The 17,795-nt window shown below is 44.1% G+C and overlaps 1 pseudogene; it reads right to left on the minus strand.

Annotated features, from left to right (window-relative positions):
- Positions 1-14,155: 14,155 nt before the first annotated feature.
- LOC136550729 (protein FAR1-RELATED SEQUENCE 5-like) lies at positions 14,156-17,509 on the minus strand (annotated as a pseudogene).
- Positions 17,510-17,795: the final 286 nt, after the last annotated feature.

A 17,795-nucleotide genomic window follows, 5' to 3' on the forward strand; every position in this document is an offset into this window, starting at 1 on the left:
CTTAACCGCCATTGAGCCGACGCTATTTGGAGTGGTTGGGATAGATACCTCTAGGCCTCCACATTTTGATGGCACTAACTTCCCCTACTATAGAGCTAGAATGGCTTGCTACCTTGAGGCGGTTGATTTGGGAGTTTGGAGAGTCACTCGTGATGGGATGAAACCCATTAAGAATCCCGGTAAACCCACAAAGAGTGAAGAAAAGGAAATTCACTTCAATGCTAGAGCTAAGAATTGCTTGTTTGAATCTTTTAGCATGGATGTCTTTAACCAAGTGTTCACTTTAAATATGACACATGAAATTTGGTTAAAACTCCAAGAGCTCCATGATGGCACATCTAATGTTCGTGAGCAAAAACATTGTCTAGCTAAACAAAATTATGATTCTTTTACAATGAATGATGATGAGCTTGTTCATGATATGTATTCTCATTTAAATCTAATTATCAATGAGCTCCATTCTATAGGATTAACAAAGCTAGATGATGCGGACATCGTGAGGAAGATCATCTCCATGCTACCACAAAAGAAATATGCAAGCATCATCACCATCCTTCACAACATGGAGGACTTGAGCACCATGACCCCGACCATAGTCATTGGCAAGATAGTGGCATTTGAAATGTCACGCAAGATGGGTCAAGAAGAAGCCTCTTCATCAAGCAAAGGCAAAGCTCTCGCATGTAGCGAGAAAAAGAAGATGAAGGGCAAACAAGTTGAGACAAGCTCAAGCTCAAGCTCCTCAAGTGAAGATAAGGATGATGATGATAATGAAGATTCAAGTGATGATCAATCTTCCTCCTCCACCTCCAACCTTGATGAAGAATCAATAAAACTAATCAACAAGGTGGAGAAGATGATCCAAAAGCTCAATGTCAAGGGTGTGCCCATCCAAATCCAAGATCTCATTTTCACCAATCAAAGAAATGAGCAAAGAAAGAGAGGATGCTACGGATGCGGCGAGTTGGGGCACTTTGTGGAAGTTTGTCCAAACAAGCCCACACCCAAGACAAAGAAGAAGGCATGCAAGAACCGAGCCCTCACATCAACAAGATCATGGGATGATTCTTCAAGTGAAGAAGAACACCATCACAAGAGGTGAGGGCGCAAGCACTGATCATCAAGCTCTTCTCATGTGTGCCTTATGGCACGAGGTAATGAAAGCTCATCCTCTAGTGAGAGTGATAGTGATGATGAAATGCCTTCTTCTGAAGAAATTATGCAACAAAATCTTAATTATGCTAAAGTTTGCACTAGTCAACAAAAGAAGCTCGAAAAAATAAAAGAAAAGCTAGATAGTTCACAAGAAGCATACAAAACTTTGCTTGAAAAATATGAGAACTTTGCTAATCTCAATGTTGAACTATCTACTAAAATTGAGCAACTTGAGGCTAGTGCAACAACAAATGCATGCACAATCAATGATGAGCAACTTGTAAAGAAAAATGAAAAATTAAAAGAAAAGTTAGCTAGCTCACAAGATGCTTATAAAAGTTTGCTTGCTAAAATGGAAACCATGTGCAAACATTGTGATGAGCTAACTAATAAAGTTGCTAATCTTAAAGCCATTAATACAACCTCCACCAAGGCATCTAAAAAGAAAAGTTCTAACATATCTAAAAAGGATGCCTCTACTTCTTGTAATGATTTATGTTTAGACTCATCTTTGTGCAACCAAGTTTGTGTTGAGAAAGTTATTGTAGATACATGCACACAAGAGGTTGCAAAAGAGAATGAGCAACTCAAGCAAGAAGTAGCTCGCCTCACCAATGACTTGACTCAAGTGAAAGGCAAGGCGAAGCAAGCCCAACTTCATCAAGATAACACCGTCAAGGTAGTGAAGAAGCTTGATGAAGGACAAACCGTGGTTTGCTATGTGTGCCACAAAGAAGGTCACAAGTCCTATGAGTGCAAGGGAAAGAATGGGGGAGGAGCAAAGAAGAAGGAGAAGAAGCAAACAAGCAAGGTCTCCAACACCTACACCAACAAGGTGGACAAGAAGGCCTCCACACCTTATCTCTTGAAGAAGAAGAAAAATGACAAGGTGGTGGCCATCAAGGTGAACAAGCAAGCCAACAATGGGGTCAAACGCTTTTGGGTGCCAAAGGAAATCATCTCCAACATGAAGAGTACCAAAAAGGTTTGGATCCCGAAAGGGAAGTGATAAGTCCATTGGACGTAGGGGAATTTGGAGACTTGGCAAAGTGTGGATGCATTTCATGGGGTGCATCATGATGGATAAAATCATTGCCAAGTGGGTTAGTGAATACTATGGACCCAAATTCCCCTTCCCATGTTAGGTAACTAGATTCAATTTCCTTCAAATGGTATTAGATTTAATTTTTCCTACAATTGGTATCTTTTAGCATCTAGTTACTCTTCATGCCTAGGTTTGCATTTGCATTCTTATATCTTATGTCATGCATACACTAGGTATATCATATGGTAGGCTTGCTTGGTTTCATTCTTATTCCTTGGAGCAATCCTACATGGTTTAAAATTGTTTAGGAGCACGACACATAGCTTGTCTTTCAATTATTCATCTAATATGTGCCAAAGTCCAAATTGTAGATAATCTCTCCCGAATATCTCCTTTGGAAATGACTCTCATGTTTATGTGATGTCATCTCTCATGTGGTATTTTTTATTTTAAATCAATGTGCATGTTTCCTATAAGTATTCTATAATTGTGTGCACAAATTTAGGGGGAGGTTACTCTACAAGTTGGATGTTTTGAGACTAACACCTTTTCAAGCTTATCATGAGTGTAGTAGTCTCATTGCAAGGAGAATGAAGTCCCCGGAGTTAAGCATCATACTTCAAATATCCACCACCTATTGCAAGTGGTAGAATTCAAATTATTTTTTATATGTGGTATTTCTAAACCAATATCATCATGTTGATTTCATTTTGATATTTTTATGCTTTCTCCATGCATTATATAGATTAAATTCCCTTGAGCAATAGTTTGCCAATTATGCATATGCTTTGTCTTCCACCATATATATGCATATATTAAGGGGGAGCTTAGTCTATATAATGTGAGAGTCAAATTTTATGATCTATTTCACTCTACTCACAAAGGATCACAAAGTTTGACCCTCCCTTGTGCTACTAATGTCTTCCTTTTTGGTGTTTGATTCCAAAGGGGAAGAATTTAGAGGACCAAAAGCAACCATTAATTTGTAGGACCAAAAGCTAGATCATTTACAAGTGGTAATGGTCTACAAGTGGTGTCTACAAGTGGTAATGGTCCGAGAAAGGGAGGATAGTGGATTATGGATTAGCCTATGAAATGGGGAGAATTTGTAGGAAGCAAGGCTTAAATCCATAATACCACATGGGGATATTTGCAAGGGCAAGATAAGTTTTTATATAGTCTTACAAGTAGTATCTTTTAGCATCATATAATCTTGCCCCTTGCATTGAATCCTAGCAAGGATTATGGATTAGCCTATGAAAAGGGGAGAATTTGTAGGAAGCAAGGCTTAAAATCCATAATACCACATGGGGACATTTGCAAGGGCAAGATAAGTTTTTATGTAGTCTTACAAGTAGTATCTTTTAGTGTCATATAATCTTGCTTTGGTCATGTTGTCATCAATCACCAAAACGGGGGAGATTGTAAGGAAAATGGACCCAAGGCCCATTTACTTTGGATTTTGGTGTTTGATAACCAACACAACCAAATTGGACTAATGAATTTGCAAGTGACTGTTTTGTAGTTAAATAGGGTGCAAGACATGACTTGGACGACGGCCACGTGATGATCTGATGATCAACACCACAAGCAAGACCTTAGGAGCATAAGAGAAGACCCAAGATATCAAGCAAAGTCCAAGCACGAAGATAGGAACTAAGCCATACGCAAGATCATGAAGAAACGAGCTCACAGAAGTGACCGAACGATGGAGGAAAGTAACCGAACGCTCCAATCATTGACTTGGCAACAGTAGGCGTCAGCAGCAGCGACCGGACGCTGAACAAGTGAATCAACCAGATGCACCGATGGCACTGTTCATCAATCCGGCAACACATTTGGCACTAACCGGACGCTGGCGGCAAATCAACCGGACGTAGGACAACAGCATCCGATAGAGTACAAAGAGGTTCTAGAGCGGTGAATTTGTGACCGAACGCGTCCGATGGCATGTGACCAGACGCTGGCAGCGTCCGATCAGTTGATCGCAGCTCTAACGGTCGGGACGACCGGACACGTCCGGTCAGTAGCAGAAAAGCGAGACTTCGTCCCCAACGGCTACTTTCTTAGTGGGGCTTATAAATACAACCCCCAACCAGTCAAATAAGTAGAGTGGAGCTAAGGAAACATATCAAGGGTGTCGATACACCATTTTAGTGATCTCCACTTGCATAGTGCTTAGTGTTTTATTAGGTGATTAGCGTAGGTGCTTTGCGTAGTGCTTAGGTTGATTAGACCACTGCTTATGCGCTTGCTCTAGGTTTAGGCCTAGTGTTTAGTGAGGTTTGCATACCTCTTACCACTCAGTGCTTGCACGCAACATTGTTGTACATCGGAGGGGCTTGTAGTCTTGCCAGATCACACCAACTATGTTTGTGGTGTGGCCGCCACCGTGTACTGGAGGGAACAAGGCCCACGGCGTTTCGACCAGAAGCTTGATAGTGAAGACGGCGAGGAGCATCTGGGTGAGGCTTGCCGAAAGGCATGTCAGAGACCCACTTACACGTGGGAAAGGCCCGAGGCTATCCATAGAGTTACCTGACCGAGAGCTTGGCCCTTGCTAGGGATTCCTTGCGAGGGGCTCCAACGAGGACTAGGGGGAAGCTTGCGCGCTTCTCGATACCTTGGTAAAAATACCGGAGTCGTCGATAGGAGTTTGCAAATCTCTACCTTGCTCTTTAGCTTCTGCATTTACATTGATTATATTACTCGTTTTGCGGTAGAGATAGCAACACACTAGCAAAACCGTAGTTACACATTTAGATAGTTTATCTTTTGCATAGGTTTTGCTAGGGTTAGAAAAAGAGGCCATAGTTTAGAGTTAGAATTTTTAAGTTGCCTAATTCACCCCCCCCTCTTAGGCGTCACGGTCCCCTTCATACCACAACTGGATGTACACGTTGTGTGTCACGCACCAATCCTTGGTCTTGTACCTCTTCCTGCGGTCATACCTACAACAAAACGATTGTTAGTTGTACCATACACACCTCTGAATTATAGCTTTGTTATTAATCGATAACGCACCCATGCAATTCTTGGTTGGTGGAGTAAAGCGGCGGTGGGTAGCCTGTCATTCTTCCAAACTGCCTGCAAACCCTGATGGGCAAGTGAATCTCGACCACATGGAAGAAAATAAGAGGGACATTGCAGCGATACTCGTCTGACTCATCTCTAGTGACAGGACTCAGATAGTACTCGAGCTCCAGAGCATCCCAAGGACACCAATGCACCTGAACATTACTTAATTGAGTTAGGTTGTGATATAATGTACATCGAACAAGACACATGTATGATAGTAAAGATAGCATAACCTGGTGCTATGTCAGGACGTCGAGACCATCCGTGTACTCCATGTACTTGCACCTCGCATTCCCTCTAACTAACTCTGCTTGCGTCTAGATATACAGAGCTGTAAGGAGTGTATCCTGCCCATTCCAATGCTGCATTGAACACGATAATGAATTAGCCATAAATAATTTAATCATATGTAACTGCCTCGAAGAATATAGTGAACCGAAGTACTTACCGGTAAACCAGTAGCAAGGGGCCTACCAACGGGCCATCGTTCCCAACACCAAACCTAGAGTAGGTAGGAGCAACCCCTTAATTTCACATACCTTGAGGTGCGATGGCAGGCAATGCATAGCTATCGATACGTCCATGCCAGGACTATGCTGCCCTAGCTGTATGCCACTATGTTATCCCACGGTTGGTGTAGTATGTCAAGAAAGATCCAGCTAATGGTGTTGCTCGAGGCGTCTGGGAATAGGAAAGCACCAAGGAAGTGCCAGAGCCACACTCTAGCGAACCTGTCGATCTAAGCCTCATCAGCCTATGGGTCCAAGTAATCAAAGCGCTCTGTGATCCATGAGGACAAAACACCAGAACTTTTCCCAAAATTCACCAAAGAAAATGAGACCCGATGGTTGCAGGAAAGCAATGCAAGTTAAATAGGCTTAAATTGCCCATGTAAGGAAAATGGACCCTAGGCCCATTTACTTTGGATTTTGGTGTTTGATGACCAACACAACTAAATTGGACTAATGAATTTGCAAGTGATTGTTTTGTAGTTCAATAGGATGCAAGACGTGACTTGGAAAAAGGCGACATGATGATCCGATGATAAACACCTCAAGGAAGACCTTAGGAGCACAAGAGAAGACCCAAGATATCAAGTAAAGTCCAAGCATGAAGATAGGAACCAAGACGCACGCAAGATCGTGAAGAAACGAGCTCACAGAAGCCACCGGACGCTAGAAGAAAGTGACCGGACGCTCCGATCAGTGGCTCGACAACAGCAGGCATCTGCAGCAGCAATCGGACGCTGAACAAGTGAATCAACTGGACGCATCGATGGCACTGTTCATCAATCCGACAACACACTCAGCAAGTGACCGGACGCTGGCGATAAACGACCGGATGCAGGACAACAACGTCCGATCGAGTACAGAGAGGTTCTAGAGCGACGAACTTGCGACCGGACGTGTTCGGTGGCAACTGACAGGATGCTGGCAGCATCCGATCAGTTGTTCACTCCTCCAACGGTCGGGATGATCGGACGCGTCCTGTTAGGACGTGATCAGCATCCGGTCAGTAGCAGAAAAGCGGGATTTCGTCCCCAATGGCTACTTTCTCAGTGGGGCTTATAAATACAACCCCCAACCGGCCAAATGAAGGGAGTGGAGCTGAGGAAACATACCAAGGGTGTTGATACACCATTTTAGAGATCTCCACTTACATAGTGCTTAGTATTTCATTAGGTGATTAGCGTAGGTGCTTTGCGAAGTGCTTAGGTTGATTAGACCACGGCTAATGCGCTTGCTCTAGGTTTAGGCCTAGTGTTTAGTGAGGTTTGCATACCTCTTACCACTTGGTGTTTGCAAGCACCATTGTTGTACATCGGAGGGGCTTGTAGTCTTACGAGATCACACCAACCGAGTTTGTGGTGTGGCTGCCACCGTGTACCGGAGGGAATAAGCCCCACGACGTTTCGGCCGAAAGCTTGATAGACCCACTTGCACATGGGGAAGGCCCGAGGCTATCCACGGAGTTACCCGACCGGGAGCTTGGCCCTTGCGAGGGATACCTTGCGAGGGGCTCCAATGAGGACTAGGGGGAAGCTTGCGCGCTTCTCGATACCTCGATAAAAATACCAGAGTCATCGACGGGAGTTTGCATATCTCTACCTTGCTCTTTAGCTTCCGCATTTACATTGATTGCATTACTCCTTTTGCAGTAGAGATAGCAACACACTAGCAAAACCGTAGTTGCACATTTAGATAGTTTATCTTTTGGATAGGTTTTGCTAAGATTAGAAAAAGAGGCTATAGTTTAGAGTTAGATTTTAAAGTTGCCTAATTCACCCCCCCTCTTAGGCGTCACGGTCCCCTACAATTGGTATCAGAGCCAGGTTGGCTCAATTTGGACCATTGGCTTAACCGCCGTTGAGTCGACGCTATTTAGAGCGGTTGGGATGGATACCTCTAGGCCTCCGCACTTTGATGGCACTAACTTCCCTTATTATAGAGCTAGAATGGCTTGCTACCTTGAGGCGGTTGACTTGGGAGTTTGGAGAGTCACTCATGATGGGATGAAACCCATTAAGAATCCTGATAAACCTACGAAGAGTGATGAAAAAGAGATTCATTTCAATGCTAGAGCAAAAAATTGCTTGTTTGAATCTCTTAGCATAGATGTGTTTAACCAAGTATTCACCTTAATTACGGCAAATGAAATGTGGTTAAAACTCCAAGAGCTCCATGATGGCACATCTAATGTCTGTGAGCAAAAGCATTGTCTAGCTAAGCAAAATTATGATACATTTACAATGAATGATGATGAGCTTGTTCATGATATGTATTCTTGTTTGAATCTAACTATCAATGAGCTCCATTAAATAGGACTAACAAAGCTAGATGATGCAGACATCATGAGGAAGATCATCTCTGTGCTACCATAAAAGAAATATGCAAGCATCATCACCATCCTTCACAATATGGAGGACTTGAGCACCATGACCCCGGCCATAGTCATTTGCAAGATAGTGGCATTTTAAATGTCACGCAAGATGGGTCAAGAAAAGGCCTCTTCATCAAGCAAAGGCAAAGCTCTTGCATGTGGCAAGAAAAAGAAGATGAAAGGCAAGCGAGTTGAGACAAGCTCAAGCTCAAGCTCCTCAAGTGAAGATGAAGAAGAAGATGAGGATGATGATGATGTTGATGAAGAATCAATCAAACTAATCAACAAGGTGGAGAAGATGATCCAAAAGCTCAACGTCAAGGTTGTGCCCATCCAAATTCAAGATCTCATTTTCACCAATCAAAGAAATGAGCAAAGATAGAGAGGATGCTATGGATGCGGCGAGATAGGGCACTTTGTGGAAGTTTGTCCAAATAAGCCCACACCCAAGACAAAGGAGGCATGTAAGAAACAAGCCCTCACATCAATAAGGACATGGGATGATTCTTCAAGTGAAGAAGAAGACCATCACAAGAGGCGAGGGCGCAAGCACTCATCATAAAGCTCTTCTTGTGTGTGCCTTATGGCACGAGGTAACGAAAGCTCATCCTCTAGTGAGAGTGATAGTGACGATGAAATGCCTTGTTATGAAGAAATTGTGCAACAAACCTTAATTATGCTGAAGTTTGCACTAGTCAAGAAAAGAAGCGCGGGAAAATAAAAGAAAAGCTAGATAGTTCACAAGAAACATACAAAACTTTGCTTGAACAATATGAGAATTTTGCTAATCTTAATGTTCAACTATCTACTAAAATTGAGCAACTTGAGGCTACTGCAACAACAAATGCATGCACAATCAATGATGAGCAACTTGTAAAGAAAAATAAAAAATTAAAAGAAAAATTAGCTAGCTCACAAGATGCTTATAAAAGTTTGCTTGCTAAAATGAAAACCATGTGCAAACATTGTGATGAGCTAACTAATAAAGTTGCTAATCTTGAAGCCGTTAGTACAACCCCCACTAAGGCATCTAAAAGGAAAAGTTCTAACATGTCTAAAAAATATGCCTCTACTTCTTGTAATGATTTATGTTTAGACTCATCCTTGTGCAACCAAGTTTGTGTTAAGAAAGTTATTGTAGACACATGCACACAAGAGGTTGCAAAGGAGAATGAGCAACTCAAGCAAGAAGTAGCTCGCCTCACCAAGGACTTGACTCAAGTGAAAGGCAAGGTGAAGCAAGCCCAACTTCATCAAGATAACACCATCAAGGGAGTGAAGAAGCTTGATGAAGGATAAATCATTGTTTGCTACGTGTGCCACAAGGAAGGTCACAAGTCCTATGAGTGCAAGGTGAAAAATGGGGGAGGAGAAAAGAAGAAAGAGAAAAAGCAAACAAGCAAGCTCCCCAACACCTACACCAACAAGGTGGACAAGAAGGCCTCCACACCTTATCTCTTGAAGAAGAAGAAAAATGACAAGGTGGTGGCCATCAAGGTGAACAAGCAAACCAACAAAAGGGTCAAACATTTTTGGGTGTCAAAGGAAATCATTTCCAACATGAAGAGCACCAAGAAGGTTTGGATCCCGAAAGAGAAGTCAGAAGTTCAATGGACTTCGAGGAATTTGGAGACTTGGCAAAGTATGGATGCATTTCATGGGGTGCATCATGATGGACAAAATCATTGCCAAGTGGGTTAGTGAATACTATGGACCCAAATTCCCCTTCCCATGTTTGGTAACTAGATTCAATTTACTTCAATTGGTATTAGATTTAAATTTTCCTACAATTGGAATCTTTTAGCATCTAGTTACTCCTCATGCCTAGGTTTGCATTTGCATTCTTATATATTTGGTCATGCATACACTAGGTATTTCATATGGTAAGCTTGCTCGGTTTCATTCTTATTCCTTGGAGCAATCCTACATGGTTTAATTTTTTAGGAGCACGACACATAGCTTATCCTTCAATTGTTCATCTAATATGTGCCAAAGTCCAAATTGTAGATAATTTCTGCTGAATATCGCCTTCGAAAATGACCCTCACATTCATGTGATGTCATCTTTCAAGTGGTGTTTTTGATTCTAAAATCAATGTGCATGTTCCCTACAAGTTTTCCATACTTGTGTGCACAAATTTAGGGGGAGGTTACTCTACAAGTTGGATGCTTTGAGACTAACACCTTTTTAAGCTTATGATGTGTGTAGTAGTGTCATTGCAAGGAAAATGAAGTCCCGAAGTTAAGCATTATTTACTTTGGATTTTGGTGTTTGATGACCAACACAACCAAATTGGACTAATGAATTTGCAAGTGATTGTTTTGTAGTTCAATAGGATGCAAGACGTGACTTGGACAAAGGCGATATGATGATCCGATGATCAACACCTCAAGCAAGACCTTAAGAGCACAAGAGAAGACCCAAGATATCAAGCAAAGTCCAAGCATGAAGATAGGAACCAAGCCGCACGCAAGATCGCGAAGAAACGAGATCACAGAAGTGACCGGACGCTGGACCAGACGCAAGAAGAAAGTGACCGGACGCTCCGATCAGTGGCTCGACAACAGTAGGCGCCAGCAACAGTGATCGGACGCTGAACAAGTGAATCGACCGGACGCACCGATGACACTGTTCATCAGTCCGACAACACACTCAGCATGTGACCGGACGCTGGTGGCAAACCGACCGAACGCAGGACAACAGCATCCGATCGAGTACAGAGAGGTTCCAGAGAGGCAAACTTGCGACCAGACGCTAGCAGCGTCCGATCAGTTGTTCACGGCTCCAACGGTCGGGACGACCGGACGCGTTAGGTTAGGACGTGATCAGCGTCCGGTCAGTAGCAGAAAAGCGAGATTTCCTCCCCAACAGCTACTTTCCCAGTGGGGCTTATAAATACAACCCCAACCGGCCAAATGAAGGGAGTGGAGCTGAGGAAACAAACCAAGGGTGTTGACACACCATTTTAGTGATCTCCACTTGTATAGTGCTTAGTGTTTCATTAGGTGATTAGTGTAGGTGCTTTGCGAAGTACTTAAGTTGATTAGACCACCGCTTGCTCTAGGTTTAGGCCTAGTGTTTAGTGAGGTTTGCATACCTCTTACCACTCGATGTTTGCGAGCACCATTGTTGTACATCGGAGGGGCCTGTAGTCTTGCAAGATCACACCAACCGAGTTTGTGGTGTGGCCGCCACCGTGTACCGGAGGGAACAAGGCCCATGGTGTTTCGGCCGGAAGCTTGATAGTGAAGACGACGGGGAGCATCCGGGAGAGGCTTGCCGGAAGGCATGTCGGAGACCCACTTGCACGTGTGGAAGGCCCGAGGCTATCCACGGAGTTACCCGATCGGGAGGTTGGCCCTTGCGAGGGGCTCCAATGAGGACTAGGGGGAAGCTTGCGCGCTTCTCGATACCTCGGTAAAAGTACCGGAGTCGTCGATGGGAGTTTGCATATCTCTACCTTGCTTTTTAGCTTCCGCATTTACATTAATTGCATTACTCCTTTTGCGGTAGAGATAGCAACACACTAGCAAAACCGTAGTTGCACATTTAGATAGTATATCTTTTGCATAGGTTTTGCTAAGATTAGAAAAAGTGGCCATAGTTTAGGGTTAGATTTTTAGGTTGCCTAATTCACCCCCCTCTTAGGCGTCCTGGTCCCCTACAGCCCACTTATTTTTCTTGGAAACCTCGTCGTCCGGTGGAAGAAAGTCAGTGAACTGAGCCACCAGCTCCCTCCAATGATCGTTGTCAACTATACCTGTCGCTGGAAGTCCCCCCAACCGAAGGCCAAAGATAGCCTTCACGTCCTGCATGGTCAAGGTCATCTCGCCACAAGATAGGTGGAACGTGTGGGTCTCATGCCTCAACATGTTATAAGAATAGAACGACTGTTAGTTGTCTCAAATTTGTTATAAGAATGTTTACGTACAATGAAGGCACTTGCACCTATCTACAGCTGCAGTAAGTAGTGCTGGATCAAGGGGCAGAAGACCGTAGTTGACAACACGGACAAACTCGAGGAAGCCGACATGCCATATGTACGGCGCATAACGTTGGTCCCACTGGTGCGCCCTGGTGTGCGTGCGGAGCCTCAAAAGAGGCAAGGGCACCTCTGCGTCGGTGTCACTCAAGAAGTGTGCTCGGTGCGGCTCATCCTACTCCACCTCAAGAAGGGGGTACAACGGGTGCTCCGTGGGAGGGGCCATCCTATTACAAATTGATAAACAAAGGGTTAGAGTATTCAAATTAACGATATTCAAATTAACATTATGTAGCATTGTAAAATTTGAACTACTTGTTATGCAATAGGAACACAATATGAAAGCACATGTATATATTCAAAGTAACATTAACAGATATATTAAACAACTTTACTAGGAAAACGAGCAACTTCTATGTATGGATATGCTGTCCACCAGTGTTTCTGTGAGAAATATGAGATATCTTGGATAGTCACAATTTTATCTCCTTGGTCACTAAGTTTTACGATTTGTGTATGTTGATAGCAGTACGATATCAACAATGTTGTGCATGATTTTGGAGGTTCTAGTGCTTTTAATATATGCTTGAGTAAAATGATCATTTTGATTAATGTTTCCATATAAGAAAACAAGCATATAACAATTTAAATCATAAAAACTCAACCAACCAAATTTGTCCCTATATATATGTATGTCCAGTGCATAAAAAACACATAAATAGATTTATATTTCACGTGTCTTTTAATTAGATATTTGTTTTCGCTATAATTAATAATACACGATAAGAAAATTAACAATTAAAGTATATAAATAATAATACAATATAAGATAAATTAACGGCTAAAGTATATTTTAAAAGAATCTCTCAATCTAATGGCTAACAATTAATATAAAGGGGTAGTGAAGGTATAAGGGTTTTGATTATGAAGAAATAGGCACCAAAATTCACCTCAGCGAGGGTTAAATTGTAGTGAGGGCGTCCGTGGCGCGGCAGGCAGCCGGCGTGCGTGGCCGGAGGGGGTGGCACGCCTTCGTTCGTGGCGCGGCCGGCGTGGCGGGTGCGTGCGGGCGCGGCGGGCGGCGTGCAGGCGTGGCGGCGGCGGCGTTGCGGGCGCGGCGGGCAGGCAAGCGGGAGGGTGGCTAGCTCCTAGGCAGGCGGGAGGGGTGGTGGCTAGCGAGCGATATTTACCTAGGCCTGCTGCGCCAAGATCGGTGGCGCGGCAAACCCTGCCACGTCACCGGTCAACGCCCCGGTCTTCGCCACGTCATCCCTCTCGCCGCGCCACCAGGCATGGCGCGGCACCGGCGTTTCGCCGTGCCATGGCAATAGGCGCGGCCAAAAGTGTTAGTGTTGAAAAAATAATAAACAATGTACGATTTAAAATTAGTTTACAAAGAATGTTAAAAAAAATCTCCATGGCTCCATCCTTATCTTACCTCACGCACGAACGGGAGGAGGCCAAGCGCTCTCGATTCAACGCACGGAGGAAGGGAGGCGGAGGTCCACGTTTTTTTTGAGGGAACAGGAGGGGCAAGGAGCACCTACTGAAAATATATTAAACGGAAAAAAACCAAAAAGGGTTCAGCAGGAGCACAGCGAGCAGAGAGCAGAGTACAAAGTACATAGCAAAGCACGGAAAGAAAAAAGGGAACGTATCCTGTGCAAACCAAGCAAGCTGTGCAAACTTGCAAACTTTCAATCAAGATCGTAGGATCCCCATCCGATGGCTAGGGAGAGAGGTGGGGTAATTTTACAAAAAAACGCCCGCCAGCACTCAGTCCGTTTTGCAAAAAAGACCCCATACGCCCTCAGTCACAACGCGCCGATCCCCTCTTTCTTCTCCCCCGTCTCGCGAGTCGCGATTGGGGACGGTCCTCCGATCCAGCCGGCCGCCAGAGGAGCCGCCCCCTTGCGCTCGTGCCCTCCGCCGGCCCGCTCACGCCGCCCGCCGCTCCCGTGCTCGCCGTCCGCACAGGCTTCGCCGGATGGAGATGGCCTTCTGCCACGCCCGCCTCAACGCCGCGGGGCTCCAGCTTCCACCACGAGCAGGCTCCGCCGCGCCTGGCCACGGCCACCCACCTCCACCTCGCCCGCCATGACGCCGTGTCGGAGGCGCTGTGCCGGTCCTGGGGTCTCCTTCGTCGAGTCGGGCTCTGCGTCGCTCGGGGACTCTGGATGTAGCCAAGGTTGCGTAGGGTTGCCTGAAAGTGCAGGTTCTGCGACCATGAAGTACATGTAAAAACTGTATCTCAGTTGCTCGGTGCTATGTAATGCCAATGGCAATTGTGCCTTCTGTGTGTAATGCCTGAACAAAAGGATGTTTTGATGTCCAATTTGTCTAAAGCTAAAGCTAATATGTACTACATTCCTCCTTGTCATATTGTTTTGTAACCCTGTGAAATGCCAATGTCAGATTCTTTGTTTTCTTTTTCATATAGAGTTATACTTCATCTTTGTTTTCTGATTGGTTTTCTAATCTCTCTTTTGCTGCATCAGATATAGTTTTAATCAACAAACATACTGGAGTACAGTCAAATGTTTCAGTTTAAAATTCCAGAAGATTCATAGGATAGATTCTGAAGCAAGAATGTTGCATATCAATTGTGCAATCCCTCCTGGAGTACAGTCACAACTGTTTTGGACTGATACAGTGATCAGCATGCTACCTCCTGGAGTACATATGACAGCAGAACATAATAATCGCAGAAAGAGCATACTGATTGTAGCAAAACTCAGCAAAACTCACACACTGAAAATTAGCACTAGTACAAAAAGGTGTTTACAATCAGCCAACAACGTTGTTTGGGCAATTTCGTGCATCATGATCCACTACTAGCTTGCATTTTCCACACTTCCGTTTTCTTGGTGCCTTCTTCTCCTTGCTCTTCTTAATTCTTTTGCACTGCCCTTTGGACTTGATATCATTTGGTGGATGTATCTCGACTTCATGTGGAATTTTGCTACCAAGGAACGATTCAAACTCATCCTGTTTAGTAACTGTAGCAGCAGGAATGATCTTTTGGAGAGGTTCTACAAGGTTGGATAAACTAGAATATAAAAACTCCATCCCTTGTTCAGAGTTCTTGGCCATTTGGTTAAGATCTTCAAACTTGTTGCGTGAATCTGAAATTTTTTTTTTCGCATTGCCACCTCCTTAGGATCTTCAGCCTTTTCATCCCGAAGGTTACCTTCGTCGTCGAAGAACACTTCTCTGTGAAAATAAAGATCTGATCAGCACTATTGCACATAGAAAAACATTACATTCATAGAACAAAACAAAACAGCCGTATAAACTCACCTTTTACATTTTTTCTCCCATCTCTTCATAATATAAATCGATGGTATCTCATTGTGCTTCTCGCCTCTAAGCACTTGTATAATATGACGGCACGGGATGCTATAGGACTCATATAATTTATAGGAGCACGTACCAAACATGTTTGACTTGTTCATCTGAACCACTCGCTCTCTTCCAGATAGGCTGCTAATGGTGACAAATTTCATATCTTCGGACTCCGAAATCCCTTGAATAATGCAATGGTCTCTTGCAACTATGAGTTGTTCCTGAAACTTACTAAAAATTTCATGTGTATATATTGCACTACATTGCTTCTCCATGGCCCATGGTGTCATCAATTTAGGATTGGTGTGAAGACTTGCATTGTCGGCTTTCAACTCCTCTTGGCGCTGGCACTCCAAAGCTGTGTCAAACCTTAGCCAAAACTCAACAAAGGTCAATTTTCGATGAATGAAACGGTTAAAAAAAGAATTTGCACTCTCCGATCGTGATGTAGTCCTAAGGATTCCTGCTAGAGGTATGTCCATAAAGTATGCTGGAATCCATGATTCTCGAATATCAAACTTTGTGGAAAACCACTCATTTCCCATGAGCCCATATGTTGTCATGATAGAATTCCATTGAGTCTCAAACTCATATGAATTCTCGGAGCCCCAAACACACTTGTGTAATGTACGCCAGAACTCATCATCCTCTCTTATGGAGGGCCCGACCTTCTCAGGTACCTTTTCCATGATATGCCACATGCAAAGTCTATGAACTGTATTTGGTAGAATCTGAGCAATAGCAGCCTTCATGCTCGCATCTTCATCTGTTATGATTAGATGAGGTGCTACTCCACCTGTAGCCTTAAGAAAGGTCTGAAACAACCATACAAATGACTCGATCTTTTCATCAACCAAGAATGCTGCCCCAAGGAAAACACTTTGCAAGTGATGATTGACTCCAGTAAATGGCACAAACTTCATATTATATTGGTTAGTGGTATATGTTGAATCTACCGAAAGCACATCACCAAAAACACTACAGTTTTTCCAGCATGTGGCATCTGCCCAAAAGACACGAACAAGTCGTCCTTGCTCATCCACCATAAACTCATAAAAGAAGGCAGGATTTACTTCCTTCTTCCGCTCAAGTTGTCCCACAAACATTTGTGCATCAGCATCCTTGATTTTGCTCCTCAAGTCACGATAATAGTTCTTCAAATCCCTCAGCGTGCAACCAATATTCTGAAATCCACCGTCACTGACTTGGAGAAGTCGAAATGCCTGGGATGTGCCAATGCTAGCCTTATGACAATTGAACAAAGTACTCTTTGCCCTCTCACTAACTTTACGGTTGGATCTTAGCAAGTGCCTTTTATCTGGCGACACAAATCCTCCTCAACCATTGAATGTATTCGATACTTCTTGTCACTGCAAAGCTTGACAACAATATGTGCCTCACAGCCACATCTGGTTTCCATCACATTTGGTGTCTTCCTTTTTTTTCTGGATTGATCACTAACATCTTGTACGATCTCCTTTCTGTACCCTGCCCTTGAACAACAAAACCGCTTGAATAATATTTCCTCATTTTGCTTCTTGTGCTGACCAACACGAACAGAGAAACCAGCTTCGTGTGCATACGATTTATAAAATATCGCCACATCTGTGAGTGTATCAAATATCATTCCAACCATAGGCTTCAAATGTTCACCGTCCACTACACGCAAGGACAGTATCACTGATCAGATCAGATCAATTTCTATCAAAATGAAGATGAAAATCTTAAAGAACAAACTAACCACGCCATGAAGGGCTGCCACTTCCAAGTCCACAGTGCGCGTACGTGCGGTCCATGGCGTCGCGCATGCCAGAGTCCATGGCTTCGTGGGCGAGCGGCGACTTGCGGCCGTCGAGGGCGAGCGGCAACTCGCAGTCGTCTAGGGCCAGCGGCGGCTCGCGGCTGTCGAGGGCGAGCGGGGGTTCACGGCTATTGAGGGCGAGCGGGGGCTCACGGCCTTCGAGGGCGAGCGCCGGCCCACGGCCGTCGAGGGCGGAGGGCGGCTCGCGGCCGTCGGAGTTCATGGGGTCGATCGTGTACGGGAGAACAAAGAGGCGGCGGGGCAGAAACGAAGCGACTCACATAATGTGATTAGGGAGGGGTCATTTGAAAAAAATGAGATTACTAAGGCTAATGGCGGGCGTTTTTTTGTAAAATTACCCCACCTCTCTCCCTAGCCATCGAACGGGGATCCTACAGCTTGCTTGGTTTGCACAGGATACGTTCCCAAGAAAAAAACACCTAAAAGATTAGGGGACTATGAAAGGGAAAAAGAAAAGGAGAATGGAGGAAACTATAACTCTCTTCTTT

This window comes from Miscanthus floridulus, chromosome 4, assembly GCF_019320115.1.
Source record: "Miscanthus floridulus cultivar M001 chromosome 4, ASM1932011v1, whole genome shotgun sequence".
NCBI lineage: Eukaryota > Viridiplantae > Streptophyta > Magnoliopsida > Poales > Poaceae > Miscanthus > Miscanthus floridulus.